General features: G+C 41.3%; 1 protein-coding gene across 1 annotated transcript in view; it reads left to right on the forward strand.

Annotated features, from left to right (window-relative positions):
• The window catches only part of SCHIP1 (schwannomin interacting protein 1), a 188,206-nt gene that overhangs the window by 35,792 nt on the left and 134,352 nt on the right, over nt 1–18,062 (forward strand). The gene's annotated exons all lie outside the window — the stretch shown is intronic.

The raw sequence follows: 18,062 nt of genomic DNA on the forward strand, positions 1-18,062 counted from the left end.
ATATGTGTGAGCATTTTCTGTGCTTGACATTATGTTAAAAACTCACTATGTAGCAAGTAGCAAAGCTGAAGACTGACCATGAAGAATGTGCTCCTTAGTATCCAAAAGTGTCTGGGAGCAGGAAGACACAATGTGCTTCATGCTTCTTCTCTACTGAACGGAAAAGTTGTGTTGCCAACTGCCAGTGGTTTCAATGGAAGAAAGCTCTGTGAGTTGGGTAGGAAGTGTCTGAGCAACAAAGGAGATGGTGAATGAACATGATGAACCTCAGCACACACAAAATGGGCTGTCTTTATCATGAAATCATAGAATGCTTTGGGTTGTAAGGGGCCTTAAGGACCATGCAGTTCCAAGACCACTGCCATAGAATCATAGAACAGTTAGGGTTGGAAAGGACCTTAAGATCATCTAGTTCCAACCCCCCTGCCATAGGCAGGGACACCTCACACTAAACCATCTCACCCAAGGCCTCATCCAACCTGGTCTTGAACACCACCAGGGATGGAGCATTCATAACCTCCCTGGGCAACCTATTCCAGTGCCTCACCACCCTAACAGGAAAGAGTTTCCTCCTTATATCCAATCTAAACTTCCCCTGTTTAAGTTTTAACCCATTACCCCTTGCCCTGTCACTACAGTTCCTAATGAAGTGTCCCTCCCCAGCATCCCTATAGCCCCCCTTCAGATACTGGAAGGCTGCTATGAGGTCTCCATGCAGCCTTCTCTTCTCCAGGCTGAACAGCCCCAACTTTCTCAGCCTATCTTCATACGGGAGGTGCTCCAGTCCCCGATCATCCTCATGGCCCTCCTCTGGACTTTTTCCAGCAGTTCCATGTCCTTTTTATGTTGAGGACACCAGAACTGCACACAATACTCCAGGTGAGGTCTCACAGGAGCAGAGTAGAGGGGCAGGATCACCTCCTTCGACCTGCTGGTCATGCTCCTTTTGATGCAGAGCACCTTCCACCATCCAGGTCACTCAAAGCCCTGTCTAACCTGACCTCTAGTTGATGTCTAGGCAAATAACCTGGGCAGGATGAATACACTCTGAGTATATAACATATCATGGAAAAAATTCTTGCGGAGTGTGCATTTAGCTCTCCTCTTGGGATCTGGGGTTGATGGCAAACACAGCTCAATGGGCTGAATAAACCTGGTTTGTAAGCCAAGTGACTGTGGAATAGGAATGAGTGGAAGAGGGTGAGCAACCTAACTAAGCCCCTTGTCACAATCATGCCTGAACCTGAGCAGGGCCAGACCCACAGCTAGCTGCAAAACATCTGCCCTACTGCTCTTGAGTAGAGATTACACACAGTCCTTGCCTTCTAACAAGAGAGATCTTAAAGAAAACAAAACAAAACCATTCAAACATTTAAAAACCCATAATGGGTGGGTGTTTCTGAATACACAGATGCTGTTGATGTGCACTGCCCAGGAAACACAGAGTAGTTTACCCAGCAGGTTCCCACTATGTGTGCTGTGGTGGCCCTTGGCTTGGATTTTTCTTTATGTAGTTAAATCCATCAACAGACATTAACCTGGAGATGACCCCCTATCTTTGAAACCTTGTATCAAAGTCGAATTGACTGTGTCTTAAATTGGAGGTAAAACTCCCACTGCCTGGAGTTTCCCGGGGGCAGTGGAGGAGATTACCAGTGCTGGCAAGGACTGGAGAGCCCAGCTGAATTCGTGGAGGGTCATGGAAACAATTGTTGACTTCATCTGTAAATAAAGACCCAAAAGCCTATTTTTCAAACTGATGTTGAAAAACATCCAAAGGCAGATTTGCAATTTAGAAATCCAGCATATGCCACAACGTCTCGGCAACAGATCTGGGCAGTGGAGTCATATTTCTATAGACCTTGCATAAAAGTAGCCATAGCAGTGCTAATTTGTGTGTTGTCTAGGGAGCAAACGCAGATCGTCAGAACAAGACTAATCTCCCTCCGTGTTTTTTTCTAATAAAAAGGAAGAACACTAAATAATTAACATAAACAAATGAAAACTAATTTGCCAATTTTTAATTTTTACCCGATTGCAGGATCCATGTCAATGAATAATTTACAAGTCAGAAATGAATATAAAATTCAAATATTTCTCTGGGGTCTGCTGTACATGTTATTTTAACTGTACATGTTATCTGAGCCACCTATCTGACTGTTCATTTACATATATATATTTTTATATATATATAAAGAGTAAAAAATAACCCCAGAGAAAACAGCATTCAGCATGAAGCAGGCTGTAATAAAAAGAGCTGCAGACTCCAGAGGCTTTACTATTTCCTTATAGACCTGGGATCATTTGTCTGAGGCTGTTTTTGAATTATTCATATAAACTGTAGCTCTTTGCTTTCAGAGATTGAATGTGACCAGCTTCTATCTTATGGTTTCACATGCTCCCTTTTTGTTTGCATTTAAGTTTTTTTACAGGGTGCCCTTTATTCAAAGGCTCTGCTGGATGCTGCAGTATTCTATCAACCACACATTAAACATTAAGAACCTTTGTTGTGGTTAATACTGAGGGTTTCACACAGCAAATAAGGCAGCTAGTAGGAGGGTGAGCTAAGGAAACAAGGGAATGTAATAACTGAAGAGCTAAGAAACCTTGGAAATAATGCTGTGGTTCTGCTTTGACTTTGGAGTGCTACCTCCAAGGTAAAAGTATTTATTACTTTAGCTCCAAATAACCGTGTTGATTTTTAAGAATCTTCTGCATCCCAGTGCCCCAGACATTGCCATGGGTCCAACCAGGGCATCCACCACCCCTTCAACCTCCCCACAGGAAACCTGGGATGCTACAGGACCATACTGTGGTTTAACTTTCCTATCCCTGCCCCCAGCTAATCCAGTCTGAAGATGGCAAAGAAGGAAAGGAATGTCTTTCTGGCCCTTTTGGAGCTCCTTGGATGCTGCAACACAGGTCTTGATTGCTCTCTTAATAATTAGAAGGACATACTTAGAGTGTACCTGTCTGAGATGAATGACTACACAGGACTTGTAAGTTTTGCTTCTGGGCCGCATCTTAGTTGGATGACTTCCTTCTAGTTTTTCTAAATAGAACTCAAAATGTCAGTGTCTGAATATGTTGATAGCAATATTCTGGTCAAAAAAGAAAAAAAAAACAACCCCCAAAACCCCCAACAAATCGGATCCATAGTATCTTATTTTTGAGGAGGGAAAGAATTTTCTTTCTTTTTATTTTTTCCTGAGTAGCTCAAGAAAAGAGCTTACAAATATTAATTTAACTTTTTTTTTAAAACCCCAAATAGCAACATTCTTATATGAAGCATTACAACCTTATTGTCATGACCTGAGCAGCATTCAAAACTGGGAACAAGCTTAAGCTACTCCTCTGTGTTACACTTGCCTGGTGTCATGACCTCTTTCTCAGTAGTTCTGCCATTTGCTGAGATTAGAATGAAGATTTAAATCAAGAAATAATAACAAAGAATGGAGAGTTACCTGAGAGATTACAGAAGATTAAATGGAAAACAAAACAAAACAAAATTCTTGCCTATAGCTTAATTGATTTGTGTGGTTTACAGCCAACGATTCAACATGAATCATCCCACGGATAAAGAATACATATGGGACAAATTCTCTATGGTCCAGGCTAATTACTACTTTGTCTATATTACAGTAACAGCCCTCCAGAATATGGACTTCAGCAAATAGCTCAGTAACTGTAGCCAAGCTCCGATAAGGATGTTCTTGGCTCAGTACTTCAGTGTGATAATAGAAGACATGACGGACTCCTGCTGTATATGCTTATAGTTGTACTGTGACATGGAGATGCTATGTCAAAGGATACTTCTTATGGTGAAGGCTGAAGCTTGGTGCATGTAATCCTGACAAAGATTTCTAGGGCTGAAGTTCATTTTAGTCCTGTACAGCAAATTAATACATTTTCCCAAGTCCTATTTAAGATGAAAAATCTAAGCAGATGCCCAAGTGCCAACTAGAGTGGAAGGGATTTTTTTGAACTGGCACCTCTGTGGTTGTTAGGTGCTCAAAACCCAGCTGGTTAAGTTAAACTTGCCTTGAAAACCCTCCCAGCACATCCTCTTCTGGTGCTTGCCCAGGGCATAGCTCTGTATCTTTCCAGAAACTATGTACTTTCCTGGGAACCCTTTGGTTTTGTATTTGACATGTTAAGGCTAATTCAGAATGTCTCCTCATCCTCAATCCAGCAAGCTTGCACTCCCTCCAGCCCCTTTTGCCACCTCTTGGCCCCATGGTCCTAAGCCCGGCTGCTCCCCACCCTGTAAACTGGAATGCTGCTGGTGAACAATTCCTTGGAGGCATCTGAAGCACTGAGAAGTGAGTCTCATGCTCATGTGTCTGAGCACTTGAACACTCAGTTCTCTGGGTACTTGTAGCCTGTTATTCTGCATTTGGTATTAGGGATTTTTGGAACATAAGGCTATTCTTCTTGCCTTTATTTCCTTGGCAGATCCCAATCTGATCATGCAGGGACATGTAGCTTACTTGCAATGAATGGAAAAATGCATAAAATCTTTTCTAAATCATAAATGTTTAATTGGTCACCTTGTATCAGACCCCCACATAGCAGATCATTGCCATGACATAAGTAAGGTATAAATGTTCATGTTTATATTAACCTTATAATTCAAAGATGTTGAAAGTGACCTATTCAAGCACTTAATATTCCTTGTTAGAAATACACCAATAACAAGCTCTTAAACAGCTTGTAAAGGCTAGTATTGTAGCAGTCTTTAAGCAGCAATGCCCAGTTTACAGAGGGTATGAATAAATCTTTTTTCTCTATGGTCTGGTAATGTGCTTTTTCTGATGGTTTTCAAAGAATCGTAGGCCTGTTCAGAAAAACATCTCTGCATGGCTGCAAGTGCTTTAGTATTTTATCATTATGTGTTCAACTGCAGTGAAATCTTTTGAATAAGAAAAATCCTTTCAATGCTATCTCCCTCCTGATAAGCTCTGGTTGTGAGAATCAGAATGAAATGTTTGCTGGGCAAGAGAAGAGACTCTTCTAACCTGCAAATGAGTTTCACTGGGTTTTCCTTGCTGATGGGTATCAGGTTAGAAGCATAACTTCTGGAAAAGCACTTGCAGCTTGTTGTAGCCAGCTATTTCACTGCTGCTAATCAGATTTGTAAAGTACCATCCTGATGTTTATCTGTTCCAGGTGAAAAGCATTGCTGTGGCACATGGGAGGTAGTTGCTAAGCAACTGCCTTCAATTAAAACATCTTAGATATCTGCAGTGTATGAGAAATTAGGTTTAACTCCTCAGGAGCTCAAACAAGAGCAACCTCTGAACCTAGCAGATAGCACCAGAGATCTCTCCTCCTTTACATCAGTGGTTGCTGTCACTTCACCTATAATATAAAGCTTGAGAATGCCATTTTATTTCTCTCCAAGATAGTGCTGTGACTCCTGCACATGCTTGTCATTAAATGTTTTCAGTTGCAGGCATCTTGTTAACATCAGACAACTCTGAGGTGGAAGAGAGTCTTGAACAAACCTCTGACCTCAGGATTTTTTGACTTCTGGCCTGGGAAGCATAGAAATGCAAAAGACTCAATCTTATCCTCCAAACAGATTTCAGATCTAAGTGCTGGAAGAGTCCTTATTTATAGTTCTCATGAATCGATGAACTTCCAAAATTGAATTAAGTCTAGATTTTGAAAGGATTTTGCCACCTCTGTCCATCGCCACTGCCTGCCTCTGCAACATCTTCCCTGGTCTGTGATGGTCATAGCTTGTCCCTTCTTTCTACTCCAAAGGACTCCAGCATGGACAGAAGATTGTCATGCTCTGACTATGTGATGCACACCTTCACATAAAAGATTGAAAACACAGCCTTTGCTTCCTACATGCCACAGACTCCTCAAGTTTCCTTCAAAAAGCAACAGGAAGATGTTTATTAGGAAGCGCTATAACTTTTAGCGTGCTTTTTTTTTAAGTCTCCCTACAGCTGGTGTAGAAATATGAAGGGGTTTCTTTTACAAAATAGAAATACGTGCGACCCAATTTTGTAATTTCCTAAATGCCTCTGCTGATTTATTGCTTATGAAAATAAAAAAACCCAGTGCAAACAAACAAATGGAGAGCACTTAGGAAGGTAAAGTGCTGCTGAAGGTTGAGAAGGGACTAGAAACACAAGAATGAGAAGCCTTTTAAGTTGGAAAGTTCAGTAATGTTAAACCCTGAAAATCCTATTTTCTGATCTCCAAGGTGCTCAAATACTTTTGCTGAAAACTAATAGGATCTGAGTGCTTTTTCTTGTATCCTGTGAAAAATCATACCTGAGCTATTTCCAGGCAGGGCCATGGCTCTGATGTAGATGTTTTACAGTATATGTGCCTTTGGAATCTATCTCAAATGTTTTGTTTAGGACCTCTGTAGTTTTTGGAGAAGCCCAGACAAAACCAGAGTATTCTACTGCTGTTTTGAAACAATCTCCTGATGACTTCCCTGGATGAAAGGGAGCTTCTTGAAGGTGAGTTTGGAAGCTTGGAAGTATTGGAAGAAGTAGATAGCATTGGGAGCTTCCATATGCTGGATTTTAGAAGTCAATACTAAGAAGCATAAATACAGAAAAGCAGCAAACATCTGTTTCATTATATGTTCACAAGGTTGAGTGCCTTCACTCTTTCCGCTCTGTTGGAACTCCTAATGCTTGGCATTCTCCAGCAACTCAGATTACATAACAGAAATAACTTGAATACTGAATAGCAGCAGAAATTTAGCATAAACTGTGAAGTAAATAAATCCTAGCTTTTTAATTGAAAGATACTTGTATACCTTTTGTGCTCTTGTATTAATTCTTTTTTCCTTGCTATTCACAAAAGAAAAAGGTCTGCATGGTTGCTCAGCTGCTGCACAGTATATCCCACAATTTGCAATTATATTTAATTTTTATGCAGAAAATTAGATAGGTGGGGTTTGATGGGTATGCTTGCTCTGAAATCTGCAATGTTCTGTGATTATTTTTTTCCTTCAGGATTCATATAGCTACAGCTAATGTGCTAAAACCACAACTGAAGAGTTTTCTAATTCGAGATTAATCTGTGGCCATCTTTTTAATGGGATTGTAAATGATATGCACTTTACAAAGTGACTACAGTAGACTGAACAATTGTGTTAGTGGCTTTTATCAAGAGATTAAATAGGAAGGCAGGGTATAGAAGATTAGATTGTTTCACCTGTGAGATTGCCAGGGGAACATCTTTATGACTTGTCTAATTAGCTTGGTACCATTTTACAGTGGTCCCCAGCAGTGCTACAAAAGTTAGAGGAATTTCTGCTGTGATCCCCCTCTTAAGTGATACTGTGGCAGTTTCCAACTGTGTTGGGCTGAAATGCTGGGGTATAAACAACCTCTTTTTGAAGGAGTTTAAAAAAATCTCAAGTCAAGGTGCTCTGTGTATATGAAGCCTCATACAAATGGTGACTGTTCTGCCAGCATGGGGTCCCTGCCTTGATATATCTGCTATTCAGTTTGCATGCAGCCAGATGGATACTGAAGACAATTAAAAAGAGAAAAAAAAAAGTTTCTGGAAAGTTGAACAGGTGAGTTTTGTGAAAGGTTGCTAGTTGGAGCTGCTGGCTCATGGAAGAACAGTAGCTGATGGGAAGCGCATGTTGGCTCCCTGGCTTACAGCTCAGCTCTGCAAGGTGATGATGAAACATGGACTTTAAAGGTGCTCCTATCTCAACCCTAAAATGTTTTTGGTGTTGGAATCCAAGTGAGGACCATGGTGTTAGCTTTACCCTAGGAAGCTCTTGTGCTAATATCCCTACTGATTTTATTGGACCGTGAGTGTGTCTTAATGTAATTATGCCCATACTTAAAACAGATATGATGCAGATTTACTTCTTGGGAGTGCTCAGAAAGCTTTACAGAAGTTAGGTCTACACAGAAAAATGCAAAACTTTTGTAACTGCCTAACTTCTGGGATATCATGTCTGGGATGGATGACGAGGGACGTTGGCTAGGCTGGATGCAGAGTGCACTCCTGCTGGACGGCTTTGCCTTTGGAGGACTATTTCTCCATTTCTTCAGCTGTAATGATCTTCATGGATGAGTAGCTGCTGGATGCTAAATATGAAATATTTTCCACTTGAATTAGAAAATACGGCATTGTATGATCAAGAGATGGTGGGGATGGAAAGAAAGGTAGTGCAGGAATGGAGGCTGGCATAATTTGTGTTTAACGTCTCTAGCAAGCAGAGCTCAGCTGGCGCATTAATAAGCAGGTTGCTGGTTTCTTGGTGTGCTTGCCTACTTATAAGCATGAGAATGAGTGAGTAGATTCATTATCATCAGCATAGAAAAGCTATTTGTCATGTTGAAGACAAACGCAATAACATTTGGTGGAAATTACAATATACGTAAAGATTAACACCCCAATCAAACTGCTTGGTATGTAGTTCATCATAACAGAGAAAACAGTTTCTGTGAATGCACCTATTCTTCCATGAACCTAAAATCAGTAGATGTGGTAGGACTTCTCTAGGGTCCTCAACCAGAGATTTCCTGTGGCTCCCAGCTGTGCTGGCACCTCTCACTTGTATGCCTTGCAAGAGATGTGACCATGTTGGTGATAGTATCTCAAACCACTGAGAACGGGAGCAAAGCATGGTGGCCTGTGCATTCAGGCTGACTGAGAACATTTTGAGAGCCAGCTCTGTTCCTTGATGCTGTGGCCAAGGACAAAGCTGCTGTATAAAATTCAGCTACATGGCATTGAAAGGCTTAATAAACCAGGCCATGCTAGGTCTACTTTCCTTGGAAGCCTCCTCCATGCAGTCCCATCTGCACTTTATCGTGGCTTGTAGCTGCTTACTGTTTCTGCCTCAACCTCTGTTCTCAGCCCCCTGGTACCTGCCCAGGGATGGGTATTCTCATGTGTGTACTGTTGGAGTCCAGCACTGGCATTAAACCCTGTAGGTGCATTGTCCAAGCAAAGGCAGTCCCTGTGAAGTTAATGGCTTGGGAACCATTTTATAAGTACTGCTGCAGTGCAATATAATAGGTAATTTTTCATGCTTTCCAAAAAGCAGCTCCTTTGGTTTGAGACCAGATACATACTGCTGGCCTAAATGGGCCTTTCAGAAATTCAAGAAGTGTAGAAAAACATTTCTGTAATAGAGGTGTGGTTATTTTTATTTTTTTTTTACGGTAAATTTCTGATTCTTAAAATAGCTCATCAGTCTTCTTTTGTAAAAATTAGTAGACAATACCTCATGCTGAAAAGCTGAACATTAGATTAATATATTTCTTTTCAGTTTTAAAAGAGTCCTCTGTTGTTGTCATTAGAAGTAATAGGCTCATGAGCTATAAAAAGAGCTGCCTACTTTTTTTCTGGGGGTGAAAAATCTCCACTGGGAGTTCAGAAGATGGATCTGTCATGTCAGATTTTCACCCTGTCTGCCCCTTCCTGGCATGTTGAAATTCACACTGGCTTGGTTGCAATCTCATCATATTTTTCTCAAAATTAAGCTGGATTCAACTGTAATTTGCAATGAAAACCTTAGAGGGAGATGGAAGATGTGGGTTTCTTCCATCAGAGTTGGCTGGGTGCAGATTTGTGCTCTTGTGAAAGTAACTGTTAGACCAAAACAGTGGTGTCTTTTAGCAGACATAATTCTGCAGCCCTTCAGAGGAAGGGTAAAGAAACAGTAAAGATGAAGAAACTTGGACTGTTGGTAACACTGAAGGATGGACTGGTGTCTTCTTCATAAAAACATTCTCCTACCATTCCCCATGAAATCTGACCAATGCTGTTCTCTCTGAAATGCAGCTTTTGTGCCATAAAGTAAAATACTACAGTAGGGTTGCCTTTTCCTTTCATTTTTTTGAAGATTAAAATACCATTTCACATAACTCAGTACTGAGTTGGAAAGCTTCATTTCTTCTGAAACATACTGTTGTTAGGCTTTGCTGCCCTCTTGGCAGTGCAGTGCTCATGGGTGGTAAGCCCTGGTACGCTTTGGCCCTAAAGCCTCAATGGCTCTTCCAGCATTGAACATGCCCCATTGTGGCTACCTTTGCTATCCACAGATTTCAGAAAAGGCCAGTTGCTCTCACAGTGTGTGTGGTGGTATTTGGCATGTCGAAATTGTTGCATTTCATTCCAAATGGAAACTTGCTTTTGAAAGAAAAAGAAATCAGTATTTTCTACAGCATGCTTCTTGCTGTCTTCACCAGCTCTAGCTCTCTAGTAGGCTGTCGCTGTAGCGTGTAATGGACAACATGGAACACATTCTCTGCTTTGCTCAAGCTGTGATGACTTACACCAGGTTTTGCACTGTTACATCAGGTCCCATACAAATGGTATTAAAATCCTACATACAGTTATAGCATCTCCTGACACCATGACCTATTTAGTGCCTGCTGCCACTTACAGGGTAGCTGTCATACCTGACTTCAGAATTTTCTGTGTTTCAGTAAGAAATTGGCTTTCTTGCCACAGACTTGAATTCTTCTGGGTTAGGGGGAGGGGGGAAGAGGAAGGGTGTCCCTTGGACTATAATCTATGAAACGCCTCTTTGATAAGTCTCCTATAGCACTTGTGTTCCAGACCTCTCCTGCAGGGTTCAGACTGGCTGTATTTTCAGAAGCACTTCGGCGGCAGCAGCAGAGATGCCAAGATGTCAATAGGCTTCATTCTCTCTAGCTGGTTTCCTTGGCAAAAGTTAAAAGCTTGTGTATTTTGAGGCAGAAGTGGTACTGCTGAAAGCCCTGACCACAGTGACAGCATCAGAAAGAAGAGGCTTTTTAAAAGTAATCCAACTGTTTTTTAAATGGTATTCATCCTTGTGCAAGGTTTCCAGAGCTGCTATAACTATGAAATAATGCTCTGTAGCCATAGTGCAATAGATTACTCTTCCTGAGGGCAGTGTTGAAGGAAGGAAAAGAAAACAATTTATTGATGTCACAGAAAGTGGGAAAGATCTCAACAGGTCATCCTGTAAGTGCTCCCGTCCCCTGGGAGATATCACCATTGATATGCATTTCCCTTCTGGCCATTTACACCCACTTATGGAGAAATTAATATATCAGCTGTCCTGGGCATCCTTATGTAGCCAAAACCATAGCAAAGGGATTACGCACAAGTTCAGTTCAAACGTATGAAGGCCAAGACTTTCTGGTTTTGTTCCTCATGCTGGGCTTACACTTAGTCAATGAAATTTTGCGGTGAGTCCTATCTTGATAAAATGATGAGTGAGAAGACAGCAATGTCATGATTTACAAGATTGGGAAGAGAAACAATTAGATATTATGTCCGTAGGGTATAAAAAAGGGAGGAAGGGCTTTACATGAAGAAAATAAAAATATTTCTAATTCATCTATTTAGTGATGAAAGTGTCCTGTGAAATAAGAGGCATATGCATCCCATGGGAATTTCAAACAGTAATGTGTAAAATTCTGAGAAATGATGCAGTGAGGAATTTACCTTTGGTAGAACAGTAAACCCGCTGCTTTAATAAAGCTTTTCTTTCTCTGCCTTGTTAGCTTTTCAGTGAAAGAGCAAAGGGATATACCTACAACCCAGCAATGGGTTCCAGCTTCTGAAACCCAAGCCAGCCTCAAGTGGGAGGTGGGGCTGTGCTGCTGCTGGATTTGCAGGCAGGACTGGTGTGGGTGACTCAGCTAACAGTTGTGTGGGGCACATCATGTGCTGAATGGCACAGGGTGCAAGAGGCAGGCAGCAATCCAGAAACTATCAGAAGTGCTGGGAAATTCGTGCTTCCCCACCTCCCCTTTTTTTTTTTTCTGCCCTCTGTCATACAGTTTGGATGGGGCTTTGAGCAACCTGTTGTAGTGGAAGGTGTCCCTGCCTGTGGCAGGAAGCTTGTAACTTCCAACACAAGCTGTTCTTTGATTCTGTGGCAGTGTTGCAGGAACCGATTCAAATGATCCCAAGAGTGCACACCTAGCTCCATCTTGAACTCCCATGGAAACCTTAGGAGTTAATCTGAAAACAGTGCAAAGCAGCGCAGAATACCTTGTTAAGAAGTTGCTTAGCCTGAAGGGACTTCTGAGTGCTAGTGTTTTAGATGATGCTGCATTGCCGGGTGTGTGTGGACCTACAGCAGATGTATGCATATAGATATTCACTGCATGTGAAGGATGGGGATTAAAAAAATGGTACAACTGTAAAATAGTATAAAATGGTACAACAGATTTCTAAACACTCCAAACTGAGCAAGAAAGAACCAGCAAAATAATTGTTAACGGAGTTGCACTGTAAGAAGCACCTTAGGGGACTTCTGGAAAATTAGAGCATATTCTGTGAATATGTGAGATATTAGCTAGTAAACTTAAAAGAAACTTGTTTTTGAAAAAAAAAATCCATGAGGCATGGACTGTGCTGGAGAACAGTGGAAAGTAATGTAGTCCTTCTTGGAGAACAACCTAAATTGTAGCAATTGGGCTCTACAAGTATAACTTTGATTTTCAATAAACTAAGAAAATGTGTATTAAATGAAGTATCTCTTAGGTATCCAGAATAATGGAAACATGACCAGTAAATTGTGGGAGTTAATTGCCTAATGGCTATTTGCTCCATTTATCAGCTAGATCCTCTGAAACCTTGCTGCAGCATCAGAGCATGCTTGTTTGTGCTGAACAGCCATGATGTTTAATGCTCACCCCAGTGGCACTCTAATTAGTGGTAGCCTTTTTCCACTCTGAAATGTTTTAGAGATGCTTGCCCTTTGTTTCTGCCTCTTGGCCTAATTTTCTGTTCAGTGTGACACACTCTTTCCTTGAGCAGTCCTCGGGTTTTGGTTGACACCTCCTTTGGCATGTTTGGAAAGAGAAGTGCATGGACAAAGCCTGCACACACCCTGTGCTCACTAGGAGAAAAGTTTGTAATCAGAGGGTCTGTGGTCCCCCTACAGTGAAGGTGAACCATGGAAGGGAAATAGAGAGTATTTGATGGAAGAGCAATGGAAAAGCCTGTAGCTGTTTGCTATTAATTTGTAGTTTATAACCACATTTTATTATTTTACTTAATCAAGATCAGAGCCCTACTGCAGAAGCAAAAAATAAGAGCTGTTCCCTTCCTTGAAGATATTGTGACTCAAATGGACTACATGCAAACAAGAAAGGAGGTGGAAAGACCTATGGTGCCATCAGAGGTCAGTGGCAGGCTAGAATACAGGTTCCAACCTGAATGTCCATGTTGTGTCTCCCTGGTTTAATGAGACTAATTCATATTTTGTTTCTGATTTGTATTTTGTTTCTAAATCTGAATGTGAAACTTGTTTAAGTAGGTTTAGGTAACTCTATGGATGGCATAATTTTTGTAAAGTGATCTGGCAAATTGCTCTGACAGCTGTGGATTGCGAAACCCCTGTAGCTATGTTAATCTTCTGCAGTTAATGTACTTTTCTTGAACATTCATAGTTGAAGTGTTGAAGGTCCCTTTTGGGTTGCCAGAGCAAATAAAATAGGACCTTTCCCCTCTCAGTATAAAAAATCCACTATCAACCAATGTGTCTTTCTGTTCCAAAATATGAAGCAGTTGTTACCATCAGAGATTTAGTTACCAACTTTATGGAATGCCCAGTGTATTTGAGGCACAGCATTAGCTTTTAAGTTCCAGGCCCTGAAATGAGATGCTGAATGTTCTACACATCCCTGCAATGGGAATTAATGCAGATGGTCTCATGTCTGCCCAAAACTGGGCTCCTTGTACCTTTGATGTACCACCATGTCAGGCACACGGATGTCACTGGAGATGTTCCTTTGGGGACAGCCCCCACTGTTGACTACTGAGAGAGAATGGGAGCTTTAGAGGGCTGCTTGAATAATCCAGTATGCTTCCCACTGGAGCAGCATCTTCATGCCAGTATGATGGGTGCTCATAGTAGTAGTGAGTAAAAGCCTTCACTGTAAAGGATCCTGATCTTTCTATTCTCTTTAGACACATTGTATCTTGTTAAAAGGCTTAATTAACACACTGCTTGACAGGTCTTGTCGTACTGAAATGCAGACTCTACCTCATTTAATACAGGGGCCATGGTCTTCCCAGGGAGAACTGGGCAAAACATAAATGAACATTAATAAAATGAATATGAAAGAATATAAAATTAATAAATCCCAAGATGTTTCCTGGCTACACAAAGAGTGTGTGAGGGAATTATTTGTTAAATGGGAAACAAAGTCTTAAATATATGGGTAACAGCAGACAAGGGCAGAAGCAGCTCAGAATAGCATTTGCAATGGACTGTTTTCAGTAAACACAAGCAGTTGGGATGTTTGGAAAGCAGCTGAGGCTGCTGCTTCTCTGCTGGAATATGAACAACACATGGATCAGAGCTGGTCCTAAAGGTGATTAAGCACTGCACGCGCTGTCCCCAGATGGGCATGGTAGACTGGGTGAGGTGAGCAGCAGCAGGGAGAGCTTCATTATCTCTGATCACCACAGGACTGGAAAATGGCAGGAGGTGAGAGAGTTAAAGTCTATAAATTGGCTTCCTAATAGGTGACAGAAAGAGGCATCAGGTGGCTTTGATCAGAGGATGAATCCTGCACAGCTTCTGGCCTTCATGGCAGAAGGTACTGCAGTGTTTCTGGCTTCAGACTGCCTTCAGCTGTGCTTGTCCTAGCCATGACATCACTTCAGGAGTGGTGCTGGGAAAGGAATGATCGGGTTTGCACATGCTTGTGTCAGTGCAACAGAGAAGAACTTGTACATTTGTCTTTAAATGCAGTGGCTCTGGAACGATATGATGGACTAACGTGTTCACTGGCAGGAGCAGCTGCGAAAGCTCCAGTGATCCATATTGATATTCTCATATTAAAACTTTTGGCTCTAGCTCCCTCCCTGCACAGCACTGGCAGACTGATGAGACATAGTTCTTCTTCAAGGCAGCAGTTGGGCTGTGCTCTTCCTTCCTGCATCTTACCCAGGTGCTGTCAGGCAGTGCTCATGCTCCAGCCCTTTTCCAGTATCCTCCCTGTGCTCACTAGCACCTTGCAGCCAAAAATGAAGGGTGCATCCTGTTCTGATGGTGCAAAAGCAGCCATGCCACTCTAGTGTAGGGTTTCTCTGGTCACTGTGGCCTTTCTGTGTCAGGAATATCTCAAATTGGCATCATGGTGTTTCATCAAGTGGCCTGGAAGTAAGGAGAGGAAAAAATGCACATGGTTGGAAGTTTTTCTGCATAAGAGAAAACCATCATTCAAGAAAATTTCAATTGAAATTTGGAAGAGCACCAATGAAAGAGAGAACTACCCAAAACAGCTGGGGGGAACCTTTTTTACTACAATCTTTGGGCTGTGGTTCTACTGAAATCAGAGCTTTCTCTTCTCGTTTCCATTCTCTGACCTCTTGGGAAGCACTATTGTATATTCAGCAGCAAGAGACAGACTTCTTAGGCAGAGATACTCAAACAATAGCACGCATGTCCAAAAAGGATTTTGAAAATTAATTTTTAATATGTGGCCACTGCCCTGATTTCTCTGTGCTAGTCTAAGCCGACGTGTTTAAATAGCTCCACAGACCCGAATGGATTTTTGGGTATAGCAATAAAAAAAGAATCATTGCCTGGTACTGGAGGTAAATATTTATCTAGGTGTGGTTTAATGTCTACAGATTTCTTTCCTTAGAATTTGTGTTAATAACTGGTTTTTAAGACAGACTTCTTCAAATGAAATTTAGAGACTAGTGCATCCGGTTTGTCTTAGATTTCTGCTCCTCTGCCTGCCTTGATGACCCTGTATCTGCTGGCATCATCTCTGTGGCTGATCAAACGAGAGGTGACATTTCATTGCAAGCCCAGACATGGACCAAGCAAAGTCTACAGAGATCTCTGGGTCCCTCAATTAAAAAAAAAGACCCTGAAAATTGCTGAAGACAGCTGGGTGAGATTGCTAAATCTATGCTCTGTGTGTATGCACCAGCCATGCACACATAGAACCTATACTTGGGCTGCATGGAGCCAAACAGCTGATTTGCAGAGGAAAAAGGCAGAGGGACCCAAAATCTTTTTTCTCTAAACACTGACAGCAAAGCCAAGCAGGCTTTTATAATGTGTGGACTGCGCTGACAGCCAGCTCAGAGCAGCTCAAGACAGATCTTTTAAGCAGGCTTCTCCCTGTCAAGACCCTACAGATTTGAGCCCTTTGGCCTCTTCTGTCCCACAAGGTTACAGGGTTTCCTGACAATAGTAAGGTCATTACAATAGTTTCCTGAAAGTACAGATATACAGGCTGAAAAATAATGCATAAGTAGAATGCAGCTTTTAAAGAGTAGAAAAGGACATTTGCTTTTAACACTGTTCTTGCACTTCAAGCTCTCATTGTTTGGTTTTTTTTCCTTAGGTATCTATATGTGTCTGTAGCTACCTGATTGCTATTAATGTCTGTATTTGAAGTATACGAAGTAGGAAAACAAAAACTGCAGTAAATTTTACAATATGTTTACATTATAACTGGGTTTGTAGAGGCATTGTAATTCATCATGTGTTCCAACAGAAGTATGGATCCCTTCCAATTTAATTTTCTGAAGTTGGAGTTTGCAGCTGGGTCACTCCTGGTGTAGTCTGGGAGATGCATCTCCTAAGGCTGTGGGTTGGAAGAGCAGCATCGCGGCTGTCACTGCCACCCATCAGTTACTGCGCTGGGGGCTGAGGGCTGAGCATTTGAATCACTTTCTGTGGGTGCAGCAGCATAGCTAGCTTCATAAATTTTGTTTCAAGGAGCAATAATCAATACTTCATGGTTAATGACGCAAAACTGAAATTAGTATAGATTTTATGTCTCCTTCTCTCCTCAGTTATGCAAACATTGCTATGCCCCTTCTGCAGTTGCCTTATATTAGGGCTTTTATAAAACTGTCCAGTGATGTTTAATTGAAAGACTGAATAGTCAAAAATGTCACAACCAATTTTAGTGTGTTTACTTTTTGTTGTTGTTCAGTCTTCACCCTGAGGTTAATAGAAAATGATGTCAAACACAAGAAATGATTTATATAAGTCATGCAGGTTTTGTCACCCTGAGTTATATATAAAGTCAATTGCAAATTGTTTTCACATTCTAAATTACTGTACACAGCTCTGGAGTGTGCTGAAAAAATGACCAGCCAAATAATGAGAGAAGAAAAAGTTATTTTCTAAAAGAAACTGTGCTTCAAAGAAAACAATTTTGGAAGTTGCTTGGTTTTAATATGCAGGAGGAGAATGTTCCCCAGAGTAGGTAATATAAAAAGGAAAGCAAAAATAAAGAGGAGTTTCAGGAGTGGATCATTTCCAATGGCTGATGAGCAGTAGGCAGCAGCCAGGCCTCCCAAATCATCTGCAGTGCTTTATCAGCTGCAGTGTGTCCACAAAATGGTGCTGCGATGGAGACCGAGAGAGGCAAAGACTGGGGAAAACTCTAACTTGTCATCTTGACAAATCTAGTTTATACATAAAATATATTTTGCAGTAATAGTCTTTCCAAGGCTGGGAGGAAATGAAAGCTGTATTAGGAATAAATCAGCTACCAACTGTGATCTTGTTTCATGTCAAATAGGGCTGAATCCTGTACAGGATTAAAAAGCGCCACATAAAATTTCTCTGTTTCACAAAATTGCCTTTAATTGGGAAAGCAGAAAGGAGAGCTAGCAGAAGGGAGATCTGCTGTGCTCCTGGAGGCAGCAGCAGTTTTATTGGAAACAAAAATCTTTGATTTATCCCCAGGTCAGATAAGATATAGAAGAGGAGAATATCCTTGTTTTGCCTTTCTAATGTTAGCTTTTCTGGAAATCCTGTACCTGTACACAAGGTAGGTATTAAGTAAACTACCCTCCTTCCTTACTCTCAGTAGCTTTTGCTTTTACATTTGATTCCTAACTTAATGAGCTGTAAGAAGTGAGTTAACATCTTTGTGTTTTGCATAGGCTTCTCATCTTTCAATGTTGCTTAATTATCAAACAGTTGATGCATAAACACAAACCTGAAGGCACATCCCCGCATCTCGAGGTGGTAATGCTCTTTGTATTGCATCATAGGGATGCACTCTGGAGGATTCAGTGTTTGCTTGTCAGCCCAGCTTTAGGGAGACCGGGCATGTGTG

This window comes from Pezoporus occidentalis, unplaced genomic scaffold (assembly GCF_034315485.1).
Source record: "Pezoporus occidentalis ecotype Australia unplaced genomic scaffold, CSIRO_AGI_Poc_V1 ctg8, whole genome shotgun sequence".
Classification (NCBI taxonomy): domain Eukaryota; kingdom Metazoa; phylum Chordata; class Aves; order Psittaciformes; family Psittacidae; genus Pezoporus; species Pezoporus occidentalis.